A 7,772-nucleotide genomic window follows, 5' to 3' on the forward strand; every position below is an offset into this window, starting at 1 on the left:
AATTGAGATCTAGACTTGTTTTCTAGTCTCATTGATTTCCTGAGATCTTTACTTGTCTTTTTAAATTTCACAATTGAACTGCATTTCATTTTCTGTTCGGTTCCTCAATTCAATTTACATTAAGCCTGCTGCAAATCTCATTTACTTTCCTGCACGTGTGTTCCTCTGCATTTTACATTTGAGCCACTGTGATCTGAATTTACTTTTCATGCAATTTTAATTTCCTTGCAATTGTTCTAAGCTTTGATTTACTGCTTTCATTTAATTTCCCTGCACCCAGTCCCCTTTACTTTTCATGCAAATTTACTTTTCTTGCAATTTAAGTTTCAGCTATTTTACTTTCTTGTTCTTTAAGTTACTGTCCAATTTACTTTCTGCACTTTAATTTTCCTTGTCATTTACTTTCTGCTGCATCAATTATCACACAAATGTTAGCTTGACTAAACTAATCACCCACTAAAGTTGCTTGATCCATCAATCCCTGTGGGATCGACCTCACTCCCGTGAGTTTTATTACTTGATACAACCCGGTGCACTTGCCGGTTAGTTTTGGGTGTTTTGGAGAAATTCGTTTCTCTACGAAAATATCCCATCAGTAATCTCTGCTTAGTCAAGTCATCCACTTCTTTAATGAGCAATGGAGGTTAATCCTCCCAAGTCTCATTACCAAACAACCTGGCATTTAGCTTCATGATTGCTCTAAGGTACTTAGCAACTTGCTCCTCAGTAACATCTTCATCCTCTTCAGAGGAAGAATACTCATCAGAGCTCATGAATGGCAAGAGTAAATTCAATGGAATCTTTATGGTCTCAAAATGAGCCTCAGATTCCCATGGTTCCTCATTAGGGAACTCCATGGAGGTCAGTGGGTGTACATTGAGGTCTTCCTCAGTGGGAATTACTGCCTCTTCCTCCTCTCCATGTTCGGCCATGTGAGATGTGGTTATGGCCTTGCACTCTCTTTTTGGATTCTCTTCTGTATTGCTAGGGAGAGTGCTACGAGGGAGTTCAGTAATTTTCTTACTCAGCTGACCCAATTGTGCCTCTAAATTTCTAATGGAGGACCTTGTTTCAGTCATGAAACTTTGAGTGGTTTTGATTAGATCAGAGACAATGGTTGCTAAGTCAGGGGAGTCCTGCTAAGGATGCTCTGTCTGTTGCTGAGAAGATGATGGAAAAGGCTTGCTATTGCTAAACCTGTTTCTTCCACCATTGTTGTTGTTGAAACCTTGTTGAGGTCTCTGTTAATCCTTCCATGAGAAATTTGGATGATTTCTCCATGAAGGATTATAGGTGTTTCCATAGGGTTCTCCCATGTAATTCACCTCTTCCATTGCTGGGTTCTCAGGATCATAAGCTTCTTCTTCAGAGGAAGCTTCCTTAGTACTGCCTGTTGCTGCTTGCATTTCAGACAGACTCTGAGAAATCATATTGACTTGCTGAGTCAATATTTTATTCTGAGCCAATATGGCATTCAGAGTATCAATCTCAAGAACTCTTTTCTTCTGAGTTGACCCATTATTCACAGGATTCCTTTCAGAGGTGTACATGAATTGGTTATTTGCAACCATTTCAATGAGTTCTTGAGCTTCTGCAGGTGTTTTCCTCAGATGAAGAGATCCTCCAGCAGAGCTATCCAATGACATCTTGGATAGTTCAGACAGGCCATCATAGAAGATTCCTATGATGCTCCATTCTGAAAGCATGTCAGAAGGGCACCTTCTGATCAATTGCTTGTATCTCTCCCAAGCTTCATAGTGGGACTCACCATCCTTCTGTCTAAAGGTTTGGACTTCCACTCTAAGCTTACTCAATTTTTTAGGTGGAAAGAACTTTGCCAAGAAGGCATTGACTAGCTTTTCCCAAGAGTTCAGGCTTTCCTTAGGTTGTGAATCCAACCATGTTCTAGCTCTGTCTCTTACAGAGAAAGGAAAGAGCATAAGTCTGTAGACTTCAGGGTCAAACCCATTTGTCTTGACAGTGTCACAGATTTGCAAGAATTCAGCTAAGAACTGATGAGGATCTTCCAATGAAAGTCCATGAAACTTGCAATTCTATTGTATTAGAGAAACTAATTGAGGCTTAAACTCAAAGTTGTTTGCTCCAATGGCAGGGATAGAGATGCTTCTCCCATAGAAATCAGGAGTAGGTGCAGTAAAGTCACCAAGCACCTTCCTTGCATTGTTGGCATTGTTGTTATTTTCGGCTGCCATGGTTTCTTCTTCTTTGAAGAGTTCTGTTAGGCCCTCTAAAGAGAATTGTTCTTTAGCTTCTCTTAGCTTTCTCTTCAAGGTCCTTTCAGGTTCAGGATCAGCTTGAACAAGTATGCCTTTATCTTTGTTCCTGCTCATATGAAGGAGAAGAGAACAAGAAAGTGGGGAATCCTCTATGTCACAGTATAGAGATTCCTTGAGGTGTCAGAGGAAAAGAAGAATAGAAGGAGGAGGTGGAGAAGAGGGAATTCGAACTTTTCAAGAGGGACAGAGTTCGAATTGCACCTTGATGAGGAGTCTTAGTCCCTTAAATAGAAGGATGTGAGAAGAGGGGAAGAATTTTCAAAAATAAAGTAAAAGATTTTGAAGAAATTTGAAAATTTGATTGAGATTTTCGAAAACTAAGATTGGGAAAGAAATCAAGTGATTTTTTGAAAAAGATTTTGAAATTAGAAAAAGATATGATTGAAAAAATTAATTTTGAAAAAGGGTGTGATTGAAAAGATATGATTGAGTAAATATGATTGAAAATCAAATTAAAAAGAGAAAGTTTTAAAACTAAAGTTGATTACTTGACTAACAAGAAATTAAAAGATATGATTCTAAAATTTAAAATTTGATCCTTTCTTAATAGGCAAGTAACAACTTGAAAATTTTTGAAGTAAATCTTGAATTATAACATGGATTTTCGAAAATAAAAAAAATGGAAAGAAATTGATTTTGAAAGAGATATGATTGAAAAGATATGATTTGAAAAAGATTTGATTTTGAAAAATTATGAAAACTTGAAAAAAATGTGAATTAAAAACAAAATCTTCCCTCTAGTGTGATCCTGGCGTTAAACGCCCAGAATGGTGCCCATTCTGGCATTTAACGCCCAAATCTCTACCTTTTTGGGCGTTAAACGCCCAGCCAAGTACCCTGGCTGGCGTTTAAACGCCAGTTTTCCTTCTTCACTGGGCGTTTTGAACGCCCAGCTTTTTCTGTTTGATTCCTCTGTTGAATGTTCTGAATCTTCAATTCTCTGTATTATTGACTCGAAAAGACATAGTTTTGAAAAATATTTTTGAATTTTTGATGATGAGAAACAATAAAAATGCAACTAAGATCAAATAAACAATGCATGCAAGACACCAAACTTAAATGTTTGTATACTAAGGACTATAACAATGTAAAAATGCATATGAAAAACAACAAAACACACAAAACAAGAGAATTTAAAGATCAGAGCAATGAAATCATCAAGAACAACTTGAAGATTAACGAAGAACATAATGCATGTATTCGAAAAATGCAAGAATAAAGACATGCAATTGACACCAAACTTAAAAGTTGATACTAGACTCAAACAAGAAACATAAAAATATTTTTGATTTTATGGTTTTATAATTTTTTGTATTTTTTTCGAAAATTATATAGAAAAGAAAATAAAGAGAATCAAAACTTTTAATGAGAATTCCAGGAATCATGCAATGTTAGTCTAAAGCTTCAGTCTAAAAAGATTAGACATGTTTGGCCAAGCTTCAGCAGGATATTACATTCAATAGCTAAATTGATGAGAATCAATCAGCTTTTGTGATGGTGGGAACATCACCTTGAAACTCTAGAATTCATTCTTAAAAATTCTGAAGAAAAGATACCTAATCTAAGCAACAAGATGAACCATCAGTTGTCCAAACTCGAACAATCCCCGGCAACGGCGCCAAAAACTTGGTGCACGAAATTGTGATCATCAATAATGGCGCCAAAGACTTGGAGCTCTCAAACGTGAATCACACTTTGTCACAATTCCGCACAACTAACCAGCAAGTGCACTGGGTCGTCCAAGTAATAAACCTTACGTGACTAAGGGTCGATCCCACGGAGATTGTCGGCTTGAAGCAAGTTATGGTCATCTTGTAAATCTCAGTCAGGAAGATTCAAATGGTGATGGAGGATTGATAATTAAAAGATGAATAAAACATAAAATAAAGATAGAGATACTTATGTAATTCATTGGTGGATTTCAGATAAGCGTATGAAGATGCTTTGTTCCCCTTGAACCTCTGCTTTCCTATTGCCTTCTTCCAATCATTCATACTCCTTTCCATGGCAAGCTTTATGTTGGGCATCACCGTTGTCAATGGCTACATCCCGTCCTCTCAGTGAAAATGGTCCTGATGCTCTGTCACAACATCGACTAATCAGCTGTCGGTTCTCGATCATGTCGGAATAGGATCCATTGATCCTTTTGCGTCTGTCACACGCCCCACAATCGCGAGTTTGAAGCTCGTCACAGTCATCCCTTCCCAGATCCTACTCGGAATACCACAGACAAGTTTTAGACTTTCCGGATCTCAGGAATGGCTGCCATTAATTCTAGCCTATACCATGAAGGTTCTAATCTTAGATTAGAAACCCAAGAGATTCACACTCAATCGAAGGTAGAACGGAGGTGGTTGTCAGGCACACGTTCATAGGTGAGAATGATGACGAGTGTCACGAATCATCACATTCATCAAGTTGAAGAATAAGTGATATCTTAGAGAAGAAGTAGGCATGAATTGAATAGAAAAACAGTAGTAATTGCATTAAGTCATGAGGAACAGCAGAGCTCCACACCTTAATCTATGGTGTGTAGATACTCCACCGTTGAAAATAGATAAGAACAAGGTCTAGGCATGGCCGTGAGGCCAGCCTCCAAACGTGCATAAGACTCTCAAAGATCAAAAGTATATCAAGTGTCTCTAAATACAATAGCAAAAGGTCCTATTTATAGAGAACTAGTAGCCTAGGGTTTACAGAAATCAGTAATTAATGCAGAAATCTTCTTCCGGACCCACTTGGTGTGTGCTTGGGCTGAGCATTAAAGCATTTTCGTGTAGAGACTTTTCTTGGAGTTAAACGCCAGCTTTTGTGCCAGTTTGGGCGTTTAACTCCAACTTTTGTGCCAGTTTTGGAGTTAAACGCCAGAATTCTTGAGCTGACTTAGAATGCCTGTTTGGGCCATCAAATCTCGGGCAAAGTATGAACTATTATATATTGCTGGAAAGCCCAAGATGTCTACTTTCCGACGTAATTGAGAGCGCGCCAATTGGTCTTCTGTAGCTCCAGAAAATTCATTTTGAGTGCAGGGAGGTCAGAATCCAATAGCATCTGCAGTCCTTTTTCAGCCTCTGAATCAGATTTTTACTCAGGTCCCACAATTTCAGCCAGAAAATACCTGAAATCACAGAAAAACACACAAACTCATAGTAAAGTCCAGAAGAGTGATTTTTAAATAAAAACTAATAAAAATATAATAAAAACTAATTAAAATATACTAAAAACATACTAAAAACAATGCCAAAAAGCGTATAAATTATCCGCTTATTAGAGACCCAAATGTTCATTGATGCCAATTTCATTCGCAAAATCAGGTTCACAACATGGTTAGCTAATGTTGTCATCGTAAAGAAACATAATAGTAATTGGCGCATGTGCGTTGACTTCACTGATTTTAAATAAAGCATTTCCTAAATATGCATATCCTTCCATCCATTGAACTTTAAGTTTTATGGATGCATATTCTGGTTATAACCAGATCCTCACGCACCTATCAAACCAAGATAAAACAGCTTTCATAACTGAATACGGTAATTTTTGCTATAAAGTTATGTCTTTTACCCTTAAGAATGCAAAGGCTACTTATTAGAGACTCATGGACAAAATGTTTGCCAAGAAAATTGGTTGAAGCATCGAAGTCTACGTCGATGACATGGTTGCAAAATTCAAAGTCAGGAAATCTCACATGGATGACCTTTTGGAGATTTTTGCACAAATCCTAAAATATAACATAAGATTAAACTGTGACAAATTTGCCTTTGGTGTCCAAGGATGTAAATTTCTCGGCTCTTTGCTGACAAGAAACCTTGAAAAATGCTAAGCTATTTTGGATATGCAAAGTCCTCAGACAGTTAAAAAGGTCCAACGATTAACAGGGAGACTCGCTGCTTTATCAAGATTTTTACCTTGTTTAGCTTCCAAATCTTTCTACTTTTTTCAATCACTCAAAAAGAAAAACAAATTCAGATGGGATGATTAATGTGATACTGCTTTTTAAAATTTAAAAAACATTCTTTCAAAACCTCCCATTTTGTAAAAGACTGAACTTGGAGAAGAGCTTTATCTTTATCTATCCATTACTGACTGGGCAATTAGTTCTGTTCTTGTTATAGAGAGGGACAAGATGCAAAGGCCTATTTACTTCATTGGCAAATCTCTCCAAAATTCCGAGCTTCACTATCCGAAGATAGAAAAGCTCGCCCTTGCCTTGGTCTTCTCCACTAGGTGTCTCCGACCTTATTTCCTGAGTCATATCATCAATGTTCGAATTGAACAACCGCTATGACAACTCCTGACAAAACCAGAGTTAGCTGGACGATTAATAAAATGGTCTATCAAACTATCCCAATTTGATATCAGATATCAAGCCCGAAGATCAATCAAATAAGAATACCTTGCTGACTTTGTTGCCGAGTTTACTGCTCCTACCTCCGATGATATGCGAGCAGAATGGACATTTTACGTCAACGGTGCCTCTAACTCTCAAGGGTTAAGGGCGGGGATTCTTCTCGAAGATGGTAATGAAATTATTTTAGAACACTCCTTACACTTCTCTTTCAAGGCTAACAATAATCAGGCCGAATATGAAGCACTAATGCAGGCCTAAGGTTAGCCATTGAGTTAAGCATTGCTGAAATAAAGGTACATTGTGACTCCTTATAAGTAGTGCAATAGGTAAATCAATCTTTTCAAGTCAAAGATTCTCTCCTAACAAAATACCTAGATATTGTCAACTCACTCATATCTCATTTTTCAAAAATTGAAATTCATCATATTCCAAGGGAACGAAATTACCGAGTTGACATTTTGTCAAAACTCGCCAGTACACAATCACACACGGCTACTCTCTTACAATCCACTATGATTACACCAAGCATTCATTTCATTAATATTTGCCACATTTCTAATGAGGATGATTGGTGATGGCCTTATATCCAACATCTAAAAACTGGAAATATTTCCCCTAAAATTAGTAATTTGAAGAAATTCAGGAGACAAGCTTCATTCTTTACATTGTTTAATGATAACTTGTATAGGCGAGGATATACTCGTCCTCTGTTAACACAACTAGAAAATGGATTAATACAAACAGATTTACAGATAGATTTAGTCTTTGTTACAGACGGATTTTTGGATACTGACGAAATTACCGACGGATTTTGTCCCTTTGTAAAAGCCTCGTCGGAAATTACTTACCGACGGATTTTTTTCCGTTGAAAAATTACCGACAGATTTTTACCAGTTATCGACGGATTTTTCCTCTGTAAATTCTCCATCCATTTTCCTGAAACGTCGAACTTTTTGACAAATTTTTTGACGGATTTTCCGTCGGTAATTACAGACAGATTTTCCGACAGATTTTCTGTCGATAATTACAGACAAATTTTCTGACAGATTTTTCGTCTATAATTATAGACAGATTTTTCGACAGATTTTTTGTCTGTAATTTGAACCTTGGAAAATCATCCCACACTC

General features: G+C 37.1%; 1 non-coding gene across 1 annotated transcript; it reads left to right on the top strand.

The window, feature by feature from the left end:
• Positions 1-1,700: 1,700 nt before the first annotated feature.
• Positions 1,701-1,808, top strand: LOC112724768 (small nucleolar RNA R71). The gene has a single exon (XR_003163915.1). It is a non-coding gene; the product is annotated as a small nucleolar RNA R71 (small nucleolar RNA).
• Positions 1,809-7,772: the final 5,964 nt, after the last annotated feature.

Source organism: Arachis hypogaea, chromosome 11 (assembly GCF_003086295.3).
Source record: "Arachis hypogaea cultivar Tifrunner chromosome 11, arahy.Tifrunner.gnm2.J5K5, whole genome shotgun sequence".
In the NCBI taxonomy this organism is placed as follows: Eukaryota; Viridiplantae; Streptophyta; class Magnoliopsida; order Fabales; family Fabaceae; genus Arachis; species Arachis hypogaea.